General features: G+C 43.2%; 1 long non-coding RNA gene across 1 annotated transcript in view; it reads left to right on the forward strand.

Moving 5' to 3' along the window:
- The window catches only part of LOC126996557 (uncharacterized), a 751-nt gene extending 589 nt beyond the window's left edge, over nt 1-162 (forward strand). Inside the window, exon 3 of the long non-coding RNA XR_007751258.1 lies at nt 76-162. This is a non-coding gene — a long non-coding RNA (uncharacterized LOC126996557). The remainder of the gene's footprint in view (nt 1-75) is intronic.
- Nucleotides 163-21,653: the final 21,491 nt, after the last annotated feature.

Genomic DNA, 21,653 nt, shown 5'->3' on the forward strand with positions numbered 1-21,653 from the left:
ATTGCGCACACGTCTGTTCTAAGGAAAAATTGTAATTTCACTATTTCTCTCTAATATTATTTTACCTTTCTTCAGACACCTGCAGGAAAAAGCAAGCCCGTCGTGAGGGATTCTCCCATCCAAACAGTTCTCCACAGCCAGGACCCAGCGGTTATAACCCGGGACGGCTGACAACAACACCCTCACCAACACCAGGTGAAATAAGCCAACATTTCAACGGGGCCTTAACAACGATCGACGTGCCCGTCCCACCAGCAGACAACGGCGACATTGCATCATATTTCAACAACAACACTGGCCGTCTTCGCGAGGCAGTAGAGTCTGTATTCCAAGGCTGCCAGCAGGTTAGACCTCCTTCTTTAAAGTGTACGTTGACATGCATCTGCGCTTAGTCAGAGAAGACCCTGACGGTGGAGTTCAATATAGAGATATGTATATGAGAAGTCATATGCAGGTAATTAGCTATGGCGATATGGATTCATATGTACGTGAACTATCCGAATATTTTGTTAATCGGTTTGAACATGACATGTCGGACGAAGAGGGCAGTGGATTTACGTTAGATGAAATAGTTAGCGTAAAATTTTCCTTCTCTCTCTTATAATGCTGCACAATAGTATTGAGAGTATGTGCCCTATCCTATAGGTTCCAGGAAAACACAAGTTCTCAACCTTCGGGACCCACGGACTGTGTTTTCCAAGTTCTAACAGCTTATCGCTATCTAAAGTCAAGAAATGTAGTTCCATCGGGCAGGCAATGGGAGAATGCTTGCTTGGCCTCTATTAATTGGGTAACATTCCAACCCCGGTATCCTGGGAAGACCTCGGTCGGCTTGAAAGATTAAACAACATAAGTATTCGCGTTTACTGTCTAGACAACGTTGAAGACAAAAAGGCGAACTAACTCTAGTCAGAAAGGGGCTCAAAGATCAAGAAGTTGTTCATTGTCTGTTGTTGGGGAACAGACACCTAGCTCTTATCCAAGACTTTGACGCATACATGAACCTGTTTACCTGCCAACGTCGCGGGAAAAAATGTTTTGCGATATCTGCCTGTGCGCCTGTGAGAACAAGGCAACGCTTGCTGAACATGTGCTAATTTGCCCAACGATGATCACAAGACTAAGATTCCCACCCGCGGGTTCTACTGTGAAATTTATTAATCATGCTAAGGCATATGAGCCATCTTATTTAGCATTCTATGACTTTGAGAGTATTCTCGTACAGCCTTCTTCGAATGTGTCTGGATGTGTAAAGAGACATCACTTTGCCATAGCGTATGCTTACATTATAGTGAATAGAAACGGAGAAACAGTACAAAGCGGATCCTATTGTGGAAGTAATGCTGTAAACCATTTTATTCATACAATGCAGTGTGCCTGGAAAAGTTGAAATTTTCTAAAGGCTACAATAAAATCAACATGACCGATGAAGATACGACACGTCACAATGAGCAAACTCACTGTCTTCTGCAAACAGGGTTTTTTAAAAGGTAAAGGAGTAAAACATCATGACCATGAAAAATCAGGAAACAATTACATTGGAGCTTATTGTAATAGATGCAACCTCCAAATGAAAAATCACAAATTGCAGCTCACTCTCATTGCACATAATGCTAATTACGACATGTCGTTAATCCTGCGTGAATTAACGATACCTGACTTGAAAATCAAACTAAGACCAAAACGTTCAGTTCATAAATACCATGAAGTCATCATAAATGACTTGAGATTTATTGACTCGTATGCCTTTATGTCTGGTTCGCTCGCGGCTTTAGCGAACCAATTCATCAGTAATGGGAACGAACCCATATGCACACAACAGATGTTGAAAGATGTGCCAGCACCTGCGTTGCCATTATTGATCAAGGGAAAGCAGGTGTTTTGTTATGACTATATGGATTCGATGGAACGACTTTCTGAGACACGTCTTCCATCCCGCGAAGATTTTTTCAATTCGCTTCAAGAAGCAGAACTTTCCGAAAGTGATTATAAACATGCTCAGAATGTTTGGAAAGTAGCTGGGTGTCAGAGCCTGAAGGACTATTTGTTGCTTTATGTAAAAGTGGATGTTGGTCTTCTATGTGATGTCTTCCTAGAGTGGAGAGGTATTTTGAAAACCCAGTGGAGGTTGGATATTGTAAATTATGTTAGCCTGCCAGGATTTGCCTATGACTCCTTTCTGCTAAAAACACAGCAGGAATTAGAGGTGCTTAGTAGCCCAGACATATATCATTGCATTCAAACAAATGTGCGTGGGGGCTACACAAGTGTTGTGCGTCGTTTTGTACGCGCCAATAACATCTACACGAACCCTCAGTTTAATCCAAAACATGATAGAAGCACTTTCCTTTCATATCTTGACTTCAACAGTCTTTATCCCACTGTAATGCAAGAGAAGTTGCCATGTGGGATATGAGAAAACTAGATGAGACAGAAATGCAGTCGTTTTTGAGCGGGGGCTTGGTCAATCAAGCAACCGATGGCGATTTTGGATATCTCATTCTGTGCGATACTGAGACTGTCTCACGTGAAGTCGTTGAGAAAACGGATGACCTCCCACTGATCATCAGAAGACACAATATCACCAACAGAGATATATCGTCAGTCACACGCGAATGGTATGAAGAAGAAAACCGTCCAGCACCGTGTAAGAACATAAAACTGATTGGAACACATGCTGCTCAGGAGAAAATGCTATTTGCTCTGCCCTCCTTAAACTACTTATTCGACTAGGCCTGGTTGTTAAAAAAGTGCATGCTATTTATACGTTTAAAAAGCACTTTCTTGCGGACTTCATTCAGGATAACATAGAAGCCCGCAAAAGTGCTACTTGCCCTATCAAGAAAAATGCAATCAAGTGTATTTCAAACAGCATTTTGGTCGATTCCTGATGAACGTGGACAAATATAGTGAAGACATATATATTGTCACCAACAGCGAAAAGTTTTTTAAGCTGGCCAGAAGTCATTACTTTACACGCGTTGTACCTCTCAATGATGGTCATGTAGTTGTAACTCGAAATAAGAAATATTCACGGGTGAATCATCCAAACTACATTGGCTACTACATCCTAGAGCTGTCCAAGCTGCGACTATATGATTTCTATTACAATGTGTTGAAGGCTCATTACGGGGATCGGGCGAAACTAGTGTATTGCGACACTGATTCCTTAATAACAGAAATTGAAACTCCTGATCTATTAACAGAGTACTCGCAGGAACCCTTCAAAAGCTATATAGACACAAGTAACTTTAGCCCCTCACATTCCTTTGTACAGCACAGACAACAAAGGAAAGCTTGGATTTCTCAAGTCTGAAGGGGATAGTAACATCTCAGAATTTGTAGGTGTAAAACCAAAATGCTACTCCATCCTCTTGGCAGACGGTGACCGGTTGAGTTCAGCTAAGGGCGTTCCAAAGTTCATAAAGAAGAAAATTGCTCATCAGCGATACAAAGACGCCCTATTCCAGAAGCAAACATTTACCTTTGACTATCAGGGATTCACAGTGCAATGGACGAATGAGTACAGTAAAATATCCCAAGAGAGGGATATCTGTAGTTGAGGACAAAAGATACTACATTAGCACCTTGGAGTCGCGATCTTACGGTCATCCTGATAATTCTATAGGGATAGAGGAGGAAGAGCAGGAGGAGGAGGTAGCCCAGATCATGACACTGTCAAACGAAGAAAATTTGGAGGAAGGCGATGAAAGAGGCATAACAGAAGCGAGACTAGCAGAGGTAATGGGTGGGCAAGAGATCGGTGAAATGGGAGAACTAGAAGAAGAAACCTATGAATTGTGGGGAGAACGGGATGTGCTGGTCGAGCAATATTTTCCCTTGATAAAACGGGTAGAGGCGGATGATGACATGTTAATGCAAGCCGCGGAACAGGAAGAAATAAATCAAATGATCTCATCATCCCCTTGAATATATGCTAGTAGATACAGACTTTTCAGAATAAATTGTAGTTGTTTATAAAATAGGGACTGGTGTGAATGTTGTATATACTGTTTATAGTGTAAGAATTTGCCTGCTATTTTTATGTTAAATATAAAATATATGTAAATATATTCTGTATATAGGACTAATGTTGGAGCCTTTGATATTATAATATTGAACATGATTAATCATGAATCATAATTTTACCAAATTCCAATAAACAAAGAGTATGTTTGACTTGTTTATATTACCTTTATCAAAATCGGATGAAAAAAACACAATAATTGTCTTAAAATTTATGCGAGTTGTGGAAACATGAATAAAACGCTTTACTGTTTCGATCCGGCTCATGCATAAAAGACTGCCCGCCAAATCAGGCGGGCGGCGGCGGCGGCGGCGGCGGCGGTAGCGAGAGGTGCGGCGGCAAGATGCGACAGGATTGCTCGGGGCCCGGGACGGGGCGGGGCGGGGCGGGGCGGGGGCTGCACGGGGTAGTGGCGGGGACGGGGGCGGACCTGGGAGTGGAGCCAGACCTCTGATTTAAGCATGGTATACAACCACCCCACCCCGATAAAGGAACTAGAAAATTACTTATGCTTCATGGAATGTAATACAATTCATTATGAAAAATCAATAAGTCAATACTTACTTTTATGAACACGTGTTAAATGTTTGATGACATACGGGCATTATAAACTTGCTGTAAGCGAATCGCATCACGTGTTCATCATTCCTCGAATATTCGGTCTTGGAAAACTCCATACATATTTTTTCAAGAGTTTCTCTTACACCCAAGTGCGAAACATTGTAGGCAAAGTACATGGCATAAGCCCCGCACACATCGCTTCGCGTGCTTTGAAGTCGAAATGCATTTTATACATACTGAGCACGTGTTAATCAATATATTTGAAATGATCAGAGTATAATTTTGGATAGAGAGCATAACTATCTAGGAACACTGCCATGCCCTGTTCATAGTAGAGACAAATCCAGTGTCCCATTTCTCTATTAGAATAACTTGATAGCGTATTGACGATTCACACAATAGGGTTTCTATATCGAGGTATAGAGTTTAACTCGTCTGCCAATAACACGCCTAAAAACAAGGCTTGCTTTCCTATGTGCCCCCCAAAATCCTCTTTCAATCTCCATGTTGTTCATCGCACAGCCGCTTCAAGCGCGCACATCACACTGCAGCCGTCTTTCAGAATTAACTGTTATTATACCCACTGTTTCGCCAAACAGTATCAACAGACGGTTCTCGTTTTCTCCTTGCTTAGATTCAAGCTAAGTCTAAGCCCCCATTCATTTCAACGGGCAAATTATCATTCAAGTTTTCAGCACGCAAATCAAATGTGCAAATCATTGCCCCTTGCCGAAAATATCCTTTCCGATTAAATGGTCTTTGTGAAAACCAAGTGCATCCAAAGTACGATGGTAGAGCTCAGCATAGTCATGAGGGAATTTACTAGGAATATTATACATGGTTCTACCATTAACACTTAAGCTTATTTGACTTATATCGCCATGGCTCAAATACAATGGATTTAGCGTATAGTCGCCAGAATGAGCTTCCATGCTCGTTATAATAAGCGAGAGTTTTTCCGAATAACATCACCCCACGGTTGATCATACGTTCCTGAGGTTTGGTCTTTGGCTAGCATAGGTTTTCAAGAGGGTTTTGGTAAATGTCGATTTCAAAAGATTCCTGTGGCGAGAGACGCGTTCAAAGCATGAAGTGCATTAGGTAAGGAAACAGTCGCGTATAAAGCAGCTTGGCTGAATCTATATGCAGACGAATGTTATCGCCAGTTGGAGAATTTAGCAGCCATGCATTACTAGATAGTTCCATTCTGAGTCTAATCGAAATACCATCGAGCAAGTAACTGTCTAAAGAACTTATATCCAGAAGAAGCGGGGTACAGAGTTGTATACCGTGAGTCTTAACCCGCTTCATAATGGTCTTGTGTTGCGCGCTGGCATTGTCAAAGTATTCTGCTGTTACTTTGGAAATAAAACCGTTCTCTGGGATGGCAATATTAGCATTGGCTCCAATTGTATTCAATTTGTTGGGCGACAAAGTATTCAGCATTTTAACGTATGACGTGTACCCATAAAGTACATTATTGTCAACAGCTACATCTCCCAAAAACATTGCACTGATTTGAATAGGCTGTGCGCGGTATTATTTGCAAATTCAACGTGTTGAACGTCTTCGAGAGGAGTAGTATTGTCTGGCTTAGTTAAGCGTAAAGAGGTGTGCAACACCAATTTCCCCAAATCAATAAAACTGCCAAGTGTTCCAGGAATGAGAAATTCTATATATCTATCGGATAATTTCATATTGAATCCGAGGTTAGTAGGTAAAACATCAGCATCATAACGGGAGGCAATCGTTGTTTCCAATAATCTCATTTTGTTAGGCGGGGAAACAATTCACTGACACCGGCGGCATATTGCCCCAGGGGAGAACGCGGGTTCCCGACACCAACCGCGCTGGTGATGCTCGCCATACTGCTCTTAGTTCAACAATGATTACAACTCGGTAAAGATGTCCTTTATAACACCTTTTCCTCCCGACTCGCTTGACTTTCTTTTTCCCGCTTCCTCTAGTCAATTTCATTGCAGCTTGCTTTAAGGAATTAATTCCATGCTTTTTATAGAGCTTCTCAAGTTGCTTCCCTGTGAAATATCATCTAGAACGTTGTTTCCAAATGTTCGAGCTGAAGGCACAATGACATTTTCACTAGGAAAGGGAAAGCTCTTTAGCGAGTCCAGCTAAAACCGAGAATAAACCCCGCCTCTGTGATAGCTTGGTTCATAAGAAAGTGTGACTATATCATCAATACCACTCCTCGGGTTGATATCTGTTTGCCATTCGAAAACAGGGTATGATATTCTGCTACGGAAGGAGGGATGAATGTAACCCGCATGGCGGCGAGGAGACTGTCTTTTCAAATGGACAACATTCCTATTAATACAGCAAAATGTACTCAAAGATTCAACGCGATCGGATATGAAGTAAACATGTAACAGGGTATCCTTCTTCGAAATGCATAGGACGACCTTTTGATCTGTGAGTTTAATAGAAATCGAATCAATTACTTTGGATTTAAGGGACTTATATATAGTTGGATGCACGCCTTTGTTAGACCTCCAGAGAGCGAAAAGGCATCAAGAATATTTACATTTTTCCCTGCATACCTAGAGGGATTGACAAGGTCAGTGTAAATGAGAACACACTGTACGTCACCATTTCTCAACAGAGGGGCACGACCATGTAGCGGAACAAGAACGGGGTTTTTTTGTTTTTCATGTGTACCCAAGGAAGAAAACACAACATAACCTAAGTTGGGGACAAAACCGAGAACCTGGGCCAGTCGCGCATCAAAGGAAACCTTAATAAATACAACTTGTGGATGATAACCATTGTAGCAGAACAAAGTTAAATGATCATTTGCGGAGCTAAATGCAAGAACCTCTCTAGAATACGCTAGTAAATGGTAGTTGTATCCATCGACCATCTCCTTTATCAATGTCGTTATTATACCGTTAACACACATCAGCAAATACCCAGTGGCATTATACAAGATATTATCATTAATAGCCTTTGACAGTGTGCGTCTTTCAATAGCTTCTGAATCTGGCGTTTGTCTTATACCACATTCAAGGTGTATGCTACACTCTGGTTCACCCGGTTTAACAATGTAATACCGACGGGGAAGCAACACGTTCAGTAGACCGACTTCATATTCCACGTCCTTGTCTAATGTTAGAGTTTGTATATTATTAGTAAAGCTAGTGCTGGAATTGGGGTAAATTTCCCAATCCGCAATGCTGGTAACATATATATGATGTGACTCCATTTAGAGCAAGCAAGACACTAGCAAAAATATTATAATTATTTCATTATATAGAGGTAGACATGACGAGATGCCAATTACATATTGAAGGTAAATCATACTAAACATCATTACATTGTTATTTATTGACATATTTTACATTTAGTGATGTACATAATTATTGGGAAATTGTCTGGAGCTATAGTTATTCAGGATCCACGTCGACTACAGCACCGTCCCGTTTTCTTTTCCATTCGTCAGCCACAGCATCGTCCTCTGTATCCACCAGTTTCCTCTTCCTGTTTCGCTGGGAGACACAGATAGAGTTAATTTTGTTTCAGGCTCATCGCAGGTCCACCATCTGTCCAGGATGACGCACGATATATTATGCAGTTGGAGTTCAGCCGCAGCCTCTTGGAGATGCGGTTGGTAGTCAGCTTTCCACAACACGTAAAGAATTCCAGCGCTTGCAATATTGTAGGGAAGACGACACTTGTAATGTTGCTTTTAATCACCCATTCTACCAGTTTTGTGATGGACTCTTTAAACCAGCGGAGGCGGTTATCATAACTGTCTTCCTTTACCCCACGAATGAAATTTTGATCTCTCGACGTCTGAAGATATCCTTGGTTTATAGGGTTATTTTCCAGTTCGCGGCCAGGAGCATACTGGGTTAGGATACACGCCACATAAGGAGATTTTCACCGGAGGATAGCGAATATGCAGACTACCGGGAATACCACGATCTTCCCAGCGACACCTGTTCAGTTGATAGATCGGGCTTCTTCGCGGTAGAGATTACTGTGCGCGTATAATCCATGTAGGCGTCCAGTAAACCCCTCTTTTCGTAGCAGGAACTGCAGTTGAGGGAAGAAACGATGATGGTCTTGTTGTTGCGGTAGATGTCATCGCCAGGAGAACCGTCTTTGTAGTTGAACACGTAGGCGTCCGACATGGTGTCCTCTGGTATACTGGTGAGTGATGAATAGTACCGCTTCAGCTGATGGCGAGGGACGAGTAGCGAACCATCGTCCCATCTGCTCTCTCTATAAGCCCGCTCGGGGCACCACCGTGTCCGAGCGTGTTCGTCCTCGCCTCCGGCATTTCTCTCTCCATGACGTCGCCGCCCCTCTGTATAAGTCGCGCGTCCAACGCGGTTCAGTATCTACAACGTCCATGATTCTGTTTCTTTCTTGAATCACAATGTAGGACTGCACTAGCACATTGGAAAAGCGGATTTAATATGGGTCCCATCTGTAAGTTGCCAACGATGGTTGTTTGGTGAAACCAGATCCCTGAATCTTTTGCCGCACGCGCGTATTTTTATTTCGCTAGGTAATACACCCGTGGCGTCAATGATGTGTTTTATATCAGCAATGTCAGCAATCGTTGGTTTTGACTTGCATTAGAGAGTAAATTCAACATGTACAGGATATTGGAGGATCGAACAGAAGACAATAGGTTGCCTCGGCTATCCCATTTTACGATGGGATTGTCTTTTATTCGTTCTAGCATCATATTGACGTATGGCACGTCGATACTTTTAACATACAGAGGTATTAAATTACTTATTTCAGGATTGGAGGATATCTTGTTCTCCTAATCCCTGTGACTCTAAGTTCCACGGGTGGTAGTTTTGTGGTTTTGTATACACCAGATCGCGATATTTTTTTTTTTGTAGCTTTTCTTTCTTACAGAGCGAGACGACGGGTTCAATCTTGTAGGAGTGCTTGGTCTTGCACCATGGGAGGACACGACAGGACCGCTGCTGCTTGCTGGCACATGTTCAGAGACCGGCATATGATCGGGATGGGTCGACTGCGGGTTGAAACACGATTGGCCGTTGACCCCCGGACTCGTGGAGTTGGCGCATTTAGGCTTAATACCCGTTAAAACACGCTCAGCGGTAGACTCAGGAACAAGATAATACGTGCGCATTATCCAAATAATTTTCCGATCAAGGAAGCGGCAATAGGTAGTATAGCAGCTAATATATTACCGCCCTGTCTCGATGTCAATATAAGTCTTTTCTTATGGAGAGGAGTTTTCTAGCTATGGCACGTATGTCTTCCCGATAGTTACGTAATTTCTTGATAACTTTGCTATTGAGGGTGAGGTGCTTCTTTAACAAATTGGAAAATATTTCAGATATACAGTTCAATTGTTCTCGAGCTGCTTGCTTAATAGCACGGTTTCTATCTTTTACTTTTAATTTCTTCAAAAGTAAGACAAAGTTTTGTGTGCACTGAGGAGTGGTGTCTTTTACGCATTTTCTACAATATCATTAGCGTCAATCCAGCTGTTGAATGAAGCAGGGTATCCCAACCACGATACAAAATACTGCTTTTTCCTTTATTTTTCGTGAACGCAGTATTTTAATATCGTATGTCTCAGGCAGAGCGCTTAAGACGAGCTCTGGCGCGTAGAATATCCCCTGTATTGGTTCTCCAGACAAATCTTCTAAGAGATAAGTTCTTGGGCGATTCTTGTGTTTAATTGATTTTATGCGAAAGAGCTCGTGAGTATTTTGCTGCGTGTATCCTTTATGGAATACAGAGGAACGAGCACTTCCAACAAGGCGAACTATTTCCCAACTGCCAGTCGAGAAGTGATGGAAGACGCTGGTTGCTTCGGGTTTTATACATTGCGTGGAATTGCCGTTTGATTGCAGATGGGTCTTTTAAGTTATGAATATCAATGGGAGTTTGTTTGTTCTTCAGTCCAGAATGGGGCGAGCGGTTGTAGGCACTGACCATGTTTTGCAGCCGATCAATATATCTTGAAGAATTTTGAGACGTGATGAACTTGTAGATGCGTGCTTTAAGTGTACGAATGGCCCGCTCTGCCAGGGCTGCTTTGATCTCACTTGAGTACACACTGTACAGCTTAATGCCCCGGGAACATAAATAGTTTCTTACTTTTCGATTCCAGAATTATGTGCCCAAGTCGGTGTTTAATTTTCGTAAGCCTTCAGAATCTTTATTTTGCACCACTTGTTTAAAGGCCACGAGCATAGTATTTGCGTTTTTAATCCGACACGGGACAACTTGCATATATCTAGAAAACACGTCTATGCATACTAACAAGTAGCCTATGTTATTATTTTCCTTTCTTATATGTCTCACGTCTGCTAAATCGGCAGCCATGATTACTTTGGGTTTTGAGGATATTATCTTTTGCCGGGGAAATTTTTGAGTCTGTAGCTTATGCAATGTATATGTTTTATTGCTTCTCAAAAAGTTGAATACGTCATCACGTGTTATTGCCGGATTTATACTTTTTGCTTTCTCCCATAATTTTGCCTGAGAGCTTAAACCATAGGGTTCGTTATGTTGGGAGTATAGTGCGTGTAAGAGTTCCTTCTTCTTGGAGTTCACCATTGGAATACGCGTTCACCTGGGGGTTCTCCAACAATGTTTGAGCGAAACTGTAGGGACTCAGGAGTATTTATACCCAAATCAACAAGAAGATATCCATAAGGACGTGAATATACAGCATATTTATATATATCTACAAACTGTTTTGCCTTCTCTTTTATGAATATTTGTCTGCCCAGAGTGTGAATTTGAGATAAATCGCGCTGTCTTAACAAGAGGAAATGAGAACAGTTCAGGCTAATATTCCTTGCATGCTTTCCACCCATATATAGATTTTGAGTGATAAATATGCATGAAATATTGTTGTGCCGTCCGCGAGTAAAAGCATCAACCACAATTTTGTTCCTTACAGCATCAATGAAAATATCGTCAAGTACATACAATGTCCCTCTCCGATCAAACGTATCCTCGTTGGCAATTGGATCAATTATTTCAGACGACACTATAACTTTAGGTCCTATTTCTTTATTTCTTTGAAGAGGATGAGACGTTAAGCCACATATGACAATTTTTTTGAACTTTTCATGATACTTCAGAATAAGCTGCTGTACAAGTTCCGATTTTCCAGAGTTGCTATATCCTGCAACTATTATGCGCGCAGGATATTGGAAAATATCGAGAAGGTTCTCTGAATATGTCTCAGTCATAGCGGAAACTCTATTAATGATGGTAATTATTAAAGTATGATGCTTATATAGCACAGAATATGTGTGTGTGTGTGTGTGTGTGTGTGTGTATACAACAAGAACAACAACAACAACAACAACAATAGCAATTACCCTCACTTTGTGCATGCCCCCACTTCCGTCACCCCCTGCTGACGGCCCTCTGACCGTCTTACCCCACTCCTGTCACCCCCCTGCTGACCACCTTTCTTCCGTCACCTCCCTCGCTGACTGACCTACTCCTGCTCGTCACCCCCCGCTTCCGTACGCTAGCCCGAGGGGGTTAGGGCATGTGAAATAGTGAAAACAATTTTTTTGGGGTGGGTGGGGGTGAAAGGTAAAATAGATGTGGGTTAGGGGGTCTAGATACCCCTCTTCCGTAACCCCTGCAAATTACCCCCACTCCTGTAACCCCTGCTCACCCCCAACCCCACTTCCAGTCCCCCAAAATTACCCCACTCCTGTAACCCCTGCTCACCCCCCAACCCCACTTCCAGTCCCCCTGCTGAGGCAACCCCCACTTCCGTACATTTGTTACTACTTATTTTTTTATCTATCTCTTACCTCTATCAATTTTCGCTATCTTCTTTCTATATAATTATCAGACAAGTTCTTTCTCTCTATCCATTTTCTCTATCTTTTTCACCACCTCTTTTCTCATTTATCTCTTCTCTCTCTCTCTCTCTCTCTCTCTCTCTCTCTCTCTCTCTCTCTCTCTCTCTCTCTCTCTCTCTCTCTCTCTCTCTCTCTCTCTCTCTCTCTTTCTCATTTAGCTACATGATTTACAGTGACCATCAAAAATACTCAATCAAAAACTCTCATCCTTTGTCTTTTCAGTGTTTTTAATTACAAAAAAAACCACTTAACCAGACAGACGTTCGTTCCATCAGCTTAACTTCACCCTCTGTATATTATTTTCCTCATTACTCGTCACTATCTCACTCCTTGATACACGCGCCCAGGAACAAAGGATTTTTAGTTCTTAGTTTAGTTTTAATCATCCCTGACGGAACTCCTCTTCGCTTCAATCCCTCTCCCTTCTTTATGCTGACCTGCCACCTCGCTCTTATATCGCTAATGAGCGGATCGACTTTTACATTATTATTATTATTATCATTATTAATATTAGTGGTGGTAGTAGTAGTAGTAGTAGTAGTAGTAGTATACATTATTATTATTATCATTATTAATAGTAGTAGTAGTAGTAGTAGTAGTAGTAGCAGTAGTAGTAGTGGTAGCAGTAGTAGCGGTGGTGGTTATAGTAGTAGCAATGGCAGTAGCAGAAGTGGCTGTAGTAGTAGATAGTAGCTGTATTAGTGGTAGTATTATTAAAAGTACATTATTGCTACTACTTTATTACTACTACTACTACTACTACTACTACAAGGTATACTACTACAATTACTAAGTCTATTATTATCAATTATCATTTATTATTATCATTATTATGTCTGGTAAAGATTCGTATTACGTCCGTGCCAGTATCTCATAATCTACTTTATGAAACATCAGTATCTCTTCATATATCTTTTCTACAAACCTTCAACAGTCATGGAAACGCTTTGAAAATCCAATTCAAGGAATTTTTTTTTACTCTTGTAAATAGGGGATAATGTTTACGGAAGCGCGTCGCCTCCTCTGGCGGCGGCCGCGACGACGCTGCAGCCGCCGCAGCCGTAAAATAGCTCGCAGAGGGTTTAGGGTCGGGGAGCATATTTAAACTACTCCAACCGAACTTTACGACCTACTAACGGGGGGACTGCGCCCCCCTCGACCCCCCCTTCTAACCAGGGGGGGCTACGCTCCCCCCCTGGACCCCCCCCCACACATGTATATGTGACTTATTTCAGCGAGGAGGTATTTCTCGCAACACCGGCTGCACCGCCGCCAGAGGAGGCGACACGCTTTCGTAAACATTATCCCTTATTTTCTGGAGTAAAAAAAAAGTCCTTGAATTGGATTTTCAAAGCGTTTCCATGACTGTTGAAGGCTTGTAGAAAAGATATATGAAGAGATACTGATGTTTCATAAGGTAGGTAATGAGATACTGGCACGGACCTAAAACGAATCTTAACCTTATTTCTGCCAACGGTTACTAAGGCAGAGGGACAGAACAATCACCTTCCAAAACCCGGTGAACGCAACGTTTCAGGAGGTGACGCAAAGGGTGTACTGCCAAAGGGCGGAACGCGTCGACAATTCTTTTTTCCCTCGAGGTAATCTGGTTAACTTCAGCAGGACGCCCTTTTATATTTACAGCGTGCCGTGAATGTGGCTTGAGTGACGAGGAGGAGGAGGAAGAGGAGGAGGAGGATGTGGAGAAAGAGAAAACGGGGGCGGAGGAAGGAAAGGATAGAGGGAGGAAGAGGAGGAGGAGGAGGAAGGAAAGGATAGAGGGAGGAAGAGGAGGAGGAGGATGTGGAGAAAGAGAAGACGGGGGAGGAGGAAGGAAAGGATAGAGGGAGGAAGAGGAGGAGGAGGATGTGGAGAAAGAGAAGACGGGGGAGGAGGAAGGAAAGGATAGAGGGAGGAAGAGGAGGAGGAGGATGTGGAGAAAGAGAAGACGGGGGCGGAGGAAGGAAAGGATAGAGGGAGGAAGAGGAGGAGGAGGATGTGGAGAAAGAGAAGACGGGGGCGGAGGAAGGAAAGGATAGAGGGAGGAAGAGGAAAGAACGATCGGGCTGCGGATGTGGGAGAGAGGAACGAGGAACAAGGCGAAGGAAACTAATAGTGGTCGTGCTTTTGCCAGACGAGCGGCGGTGAGATTTATCAAGGAAGGCAGGAAAGAGGAGGAACAAGGATAGGAGATGGGACAGGTGGTAGTGGTGGTGGTGGCGATGAATAGCAGGAAAGGGAAGAAGTAGGTGATGGTGGTGGTGAATAGCAGGAAAGGATATATGTATTTGGTGGTGGTGGCTGTGGTGGTTGTGAAGGGCAGGATAGGATAGATTAAGGAAGGTGGTAAGGTGGTGGTGGAAGTGATGATGGTGGCTGTGGTTGTGGTGGTAACTAGCTGGACAGGGTTGCCTCACCTGATTTCCTTGTGGTCAGGTGTCCCCGGCTCCAGGTATTCAGGCTCACGGTGAAGCTAAACAGTAGAAGCAGCGCACACAAGCCTACACTGACCACATTACACCCACCGACAAACAACGAAATCCTATCGCGTCACCCGCGGCGGGGATTGGGACGCCCCTCCCCTCCCTTCCTCACCCACCCCTCGCCGCCGCAGCACTGGCAGGCCGCGTCGAGTCGAGTTTGGCTTCGAGCAGCTTCGAGTCTTATCTCGTTTGAATACAAATAACAGGGGTACTTTTATATAGTTAACTTCTAAATGCAGGTAGAGGTAGGTGGTGGTGGTAGGGTAGAGGTAGGTGGTGGTGGTACGGTAGAGGTAGGTGGTGGTACGGTAGAGGTAGGTGGTGGTGGTGCTGAATGGAAAGATAGGGTAGAGGTAGGTGGTGGTGGTGGTGAATGGAAAGATAGGGTAGAGGTAGGTGGTGATGGTAGGGTAGAGGTAGGTGGTGGTGGTGGTGAATGGAAAGATAGGGTAGAGGTAGGTGGTGGTGGTAGGGTAGAGGTAGGTGGTGGTGGTGGTGGTGAATGGAAAGATAGGGTAGAGGTAAGTGGTGGTGGTGGTGGTGGTGGTGAATGGAAAGATAAGGTAGAGGTAGGTGGTGGTGGTGGTGGTGGTGGTGGTGAATGGAAAGATAGGGTAGAGGTAGGTGGTGGTGGTGGTGGTGGTGGTGAATGGAAAGATAAGGTAGAGGTAGGTGGTGGTGGTGGTGGTGGTGGTGAATGGAAAGATAAGGTAGAGGTAGGTGGTGGTGGTGGTGGTGGTGGTGAATGGAAAGATAAGGTAGAGGTAGGTGGTGGTGGTGGTGGTGGTGGTGGTGAATGGAAAGATAAGGTAGAGGTAGGTGGTGGTGGTGGTGGTGGTGAATGGAAAGATAAGGTAGAGGTAGGTGGTGGTGGTGGTGGTGGTGGTGGTGGGTGTGGTGGTGGTGGTGAATGGAAAGATAAGGTTGAGGTAGATGGTGGTGGTGGTGGTGGTGAATGGAAAGATAAGGTTGAGGTAGATGGTGGTGGTGGTGGTGGTGAATGGAAAGATAAGGTTGAGGTAGATGGTGGTGGTGGTGGTGGTGAATGGAAAGATAAGGTTGATGTAGGTGGTGGTGGTGGTGGTGGTGGTGAATGGAAAGATAAGGTTGATGTAGGTGGTGGTGGTGGTGGTGGTGGTGAATGGAAAGATAAGGTTGATGTAGGTGGTGGTGGCTGTGGTGGTGGTGGTGGTGGTGAATGGAAAGATAAGGTAGAGGTAGGTGGTGGTGGCTGTGGTGGTGGTGGTGGTGGTGAATGGAAAGATAAGGTAGAGGTAGGTGGTGGTGGTGGTGGTGGTGAATGGAAAGATAAGGTTGAGGTAGGTGGTGGTGGTGGTGGTGGTGGTGAATGGAAAGATAAGGTAGAGGTAGGTGGTGGTGGTGGTGGTGAATGGAAAGATAGGGTAGAGGTAGGTGGTGGTGGTGGTGGTGGTGGTGAATGGAAAGATAAGGTAGAGGTAGGTGGTGGTGGCTGTGGTGGTGATGGTGGTGAATGGAAAGATAAGGTTGAGGTAGATGGTGGTGGTGGTGGTGGTGTTGAATGGAAAGATAAGGTTGAGGTAGGTGGTGGTGGTGGTGGTGGTGAATGGCAGGATGCATTTGGCTTTGAAACTGATGCGTCGTGCTTTGAAAAGGAAGTGTAATTTCTCAACTCGAGATCATGACCTAGTGAGCAGGATTCGACCCCCTGTCTCGTTAGTTGGTCGCGTATTAGGTGTGGTGAGGATTATCTATTCTCTCTTTACGTACACAAAACAAATTTCTGTGCGATTAGACAAACCTATGTATTCTTGTATCACTAATATGTAGCAGAATCTGTATTTTCGAAGAATAGGCTGTATGGGTACAGGAGAAAGAGCCCTAAGTTACAAATCACGAAATGGGGATTTCTTACAGTCACAATAATACATATAAATGAATATGTGGGAAGAGGGAAGTGAACAACATTTTCCGTGAAATATAACCACAATGATAATTGCACGTACGTAGCAGATAAGAAAATAATAATAATAATAATAATAATAATAATAATAATAATAATAATAATAATAATAATAATAATAATAATAATAATAATAATAATAATAATAATAAAAATAATAATGTTTGGGAGATCGGATAACGCCAAGCAAGCAACATAAGTTAGACAATTGTAACTTTAGGGCCCCTGTTACATGCATATAGCAGAACACTTTCCTCAACAAATAACGAGGCAGCCGAACGTCGTAAAATATTGAAATAGATGAATAAAATAAAACACGAACCACGGCCTCCATCACTGTATCATCAGAACCTCAGCAACTATAAAAGGATAGGACCACGCGCGGAAAAAGTAAAGAATAATGTATGAGGCGCCATCTTATTTCATACAATCCACTGGAGTAGAATAAATTTCGCTGCGGATGAAAGCAAACATCACAAGACAAGAAAACCCGCGCCGCCGACTCCGTGCAAACACCAACAAAGGAGGAGGCCACTGCGGTGCGATGAATCTTAATATCCTGATTAATTAGACACACGCGGCAGATAAATGAGGTTGAGAGCTTGACGCAAGACAAAGGGAATGCACGAATGAGGCCGCCAGTCGTAGAATATTTAAAGGCCCGTCGAGAGGGAAGCTGTGTGGTTGGCTTTTCTTTTTTTTCTCCTTTTTTGCAGCAAGGGAGGCAGCTCAAGGGCAAAAAAACAAAAACAGCAACAAGAAAAGTCCGCTAGACGCTGCTCCGATGAAAAAAAAAAACAAGAGGCCAAAAGAGAGGTCATTTTCAGGTGGAGAGGTGTGATGCTCTCCTCTTGGCAGCTCGCACGACTCGGGGTGTCTGCAAAATGTCAAGACTGTAGGAACTCTTGCTTTACACATGAGCCTCTCCTTACTGCTCCTCAGTCTTGTGCAAATCGCTGCCCCCTTCAACATCTACTATGGTGGTTGTTGTTTTTTATCTTCTGTGACTCATGCTTGCTATCCGCTGTTCCGAGTCTACAAATGAATTTAGTCCACCAACCCATTATTAAAAGGCAGTTAAACTCTAATTTAGGTTGTTCCAATTTACTGGCTTCAAAAAGATAATTGGCACAGCACTTCAGCAACATCCGTGGGGGTAATAATCATAGAGACTGAGTTCTTGAAATGGTCCAGGTATCAGATATTAATATTCCCTATGTAACTCTTAATCAAAAAGAAGTCCTAGCATAAACAATATTGGTGGGAGTATTTATAAGGAAATATTTTTTGTTTGTGCGAAAAAAAAATGTACCCAGACCAGACAGTGCCGTCATGATGCTTGCATGTTATACTTTTATCATACTTCGACATCTTTTGAATCTGCATATTTTGCCATATAAAAGTAAACGTTTTTATATCTATACAACGGAAGAATAAATATGTAAATTCGAGATGAACACCAGAACAATTTCCTATGTAATATACTATCGTAATATTAAATTTTGCTGTTGTTTGAATTGCACTTTTTACAACGCATGAGCATATTTTGATTTTAAATAATCCCTAAGTGAATTATGGAAACACACACACACACACACACACACACACACACACACACACACACAAACCTACGGATGAGTGGAACTGCCTGAAGTAATAATGAACAGCTGTACCACTGAATATTTTCCTCGAGGCCGACTTGTGTTTCGCGATAGAACTCCCGCCTGGCCTGGCAGACTAATTATGTTACGTGTTTGAGGCTCCACTTAATTGGCGCCAAAAAGCAGATCATATTCCTGGCCACTGTAATTACCTCGCTGCTAAATCTACAAAAGCTTTACAAAAAAAAAAAAAATTGCCCCGAGGAACAGTGGCCCCCCTCTCCTATCCTATATTTTAATTTTGGCCGATATAATATTAAACTTGTGGATTTTGGTAATTGCTAACGCGGCAATATTAGATACCTATACAATGAAACAAGATTTATAGTGCACTTTATTAAAATTCCTCTCTTACACATTTTTCCAATAAAACTACGCCCCACTGCGGCACCTCCGGCACACATTAGATATAATTAACTGAGTTTGGTTGAGAAAGGAAGACAAATTGCATGCGAGTGGAAACAATGAACCGAGATAACAACGTGACTGCTTCTTCATTCAAGAAAACACTTGAAACTTGTGTTTTTTCGCCATTAAAAGTCTGTGGCAAGTCTTGGGCCTCTCACAAGGTGGTTTAAACGCAAGAGAAGTCAATTCACGGTTCAAAAGCAACTTCACGCATGTAAATTGTAAGTTAATGCTAGACACGGAAAAAAGAACTTAAGTGAAGCCAGTCGGGCAACAAACCTCCTGTGCCAGAAAGGCGAGGCCCGACAAGTTGGCACAAGTTCTCTCCCCTGAGGGCTTCGCTGTTCCTTACACAGTTTAACACTTTACGGCAACACTCGCCTCAGGCTGCGAGGGGTAGGCGAGAGCGGGATACACTCAAATGTCTGGAGTGGAAGACTGACGAGCTTGACTGTGAATGGTTAGGGTGGCGTAAAAAGGTCCTTCCCACTTCTATGCTGCTTCAGCCTGTGACCTGTCTGGTGTGTTTCTCGTACAGGCACTTGAAGGTGGGAATTATGGGTGCAGTGATATGCTCCGGTAAGGCTTTCAAATTGTTTATTACTGGGAAGAAACCAGTTCAACTTTCCCGTGGTTCTCCAATGGGTAGGAATTGAAAGATTTTAGGGAGTCGCCTCTCAACAGCGAAGGGAAATATCTTCCTATCCTTGGGTCAGACTTTAAGCTTTAATAATGTCCCCAGTGTTGTACTGTCTTGCAGTGTCTGGATAATAGTTATTTGCCTCTCTCTTCATAAGGGAGCTGCGCAAGTCCTTACAGCAATCTTGTTGCACCTTCTCCAGCTTATGGATGCCCTTCTCCAAGTTTGCGAAGCAGCACTGCACTCCATAATCAAGGGATGGGGAAAACATGGGACAGTCATGATAAGTTGAAAGTAAATTACAAAAGGTAAAAAATCAAACGAAACAATTTCCAAAGTTTGACAAATGGCAGAGAACATGGTTAGCGTATCATCCATAACCTCTCCCTTTGAGGACACACGCTGACTCTCCAAAATAATATTCATGTGTTTGTCTCACAGTAAGGAAAGTATAAAGACATGCATGCAACCAGGCAGGAAAGCGGTAAGCAGACAAGGAGAGGCTCCCGGGAGTGCAGGGAGGCTCGTGGGCAGCAAATTTCTCAGGTACCACCGGCAGCAGCGTGAGGCAGATGTACGTACTTTAGCGAGGCGGCCTGCTGGGCACCGCCGGTCACAGCACGCCTCACGCCGCGGCGGGGAAGGGGAAGTTGTGAGCGAGTTAGGGTTAAGAAACTGTTTCCAAAAAATATGCTGACTATTTTAAACATGTTTTTCGAGTAGGGAAACCCACTTAGGTAATGCGCCGTACTCTGTATAGTTCACGCAATGCCTTTATGACGGGGCCCGGCCTTGAACCCAAACACCATTATCACCTGCCGTAGACGCCTCGAGCCCGGCAGTATTGAGTAATGGGGCACCCCTGTTGCCGCGCCCGAGACGCCTTCGATAATCAGCTTATGGCGCGGGATTGAAACATGATCAAGTGGAAAGAAATTGAATAACTGAAAGGCAAGCTGGCGAAGGGAAGAACCTGGCGGCGGAGGAGGAGGGAAGCAGCACCAGGCTGTTCCCGACCCCTTCACGCCATCATGTTCAATTAGTTCAGTTAGTTTTCCTCATTTCCTAGAAGGATAAAGGAGAAAAAAAGATCGGCACGGGAGTGGTACTAATAGAGGTTGAAGGAATGGGTAGAAGAACACTCAACTGATGAAAATCGTGTTAAGGGGCATTTGCACGACGATATTAAAAGTACTAAAACTAAAAAAAAAGTTATAGATGCAAGTGAACATTGCCAAGATGACTTGGTACAACCCAACACTATAATGAGAATAATGATAATGACCAAAATTCATCACTTGGCAAAAAAGACGATAATTTTCATGAGCGGATATTCAGTTTAATGGACGCAGGTGAAGATACTCATGAACAAGAGAGGAAAAAAATCCACATAGCCGGTAAAGGAAATTTCAGATAAAAAAGCACTTTGTGAGGTAGAAAAGTAGCAGTGAAAAGTGACGGAAACTGAGAGTCAAGGGAAACAGATTAAAACTGAAATGAAGTCAAGAAAGTCCGGTTGACTGACATTGAAATAGAGTGGGAAACGAAATACGCTGAGAGTCAATCGCTGCTCGAAAGCAATTAATTAACTGCGATAACTTTCAAGGAACTCATCAACTGCTTGGTACTCGAGGGGATGAAGTATGAGGAAGTGCGATCACACGTTAGGAGGGACGAAGAGGAGGAGGAAGGGACCGAAGGAAAGGAGGAAATTAAGGAAAGGAGGACGGTTGGCAAGAAGGCAGGAAGACGTCTACAAACTCTTAAGTGTCACACAGTTCACAGTCGCGTCTGAGAGAGTTCTTAGAAGTATTGATTATTCGGCGTCTTGTGAGAGAGTGAAGCGGCCCCCACCATTCTCTCTCTCTCTCTCTCTCTCTCTCTCTCTCTCTCTCTCTCTCTCTCTCTCTACTCTTTTCTCTTCTTTTCTCTTCTTTTCTTTTCTTTTTTCTTCTTTTTTCTTCTTTTTTCTTTTTCTCTTCTACTATTTTCTCATCTACTCTTTTTTCTTCTCTCTCTTTCTCTCTTCTTTTTTCTTCTCTTTTCTCTTTCTCTCTCTCTCTCTCTCTCTCTCTCTC

Source organism: Eriocheir sinensis, chromosome 10 (genome assembly GCF_024679095.1).
Source record: "Eriocheir sinensis breed Jianghai 21 chromosome 10, ASM2467909v1, whole genome shotgun sequence".
NCBI classification, from domain to species: domain Eukaryota; kingdom Metazoa; phylum Arthropoda; class Malacostraca; order Decapoda; family Varunidae; genus Eriocheir; species Eriocheir sinensis.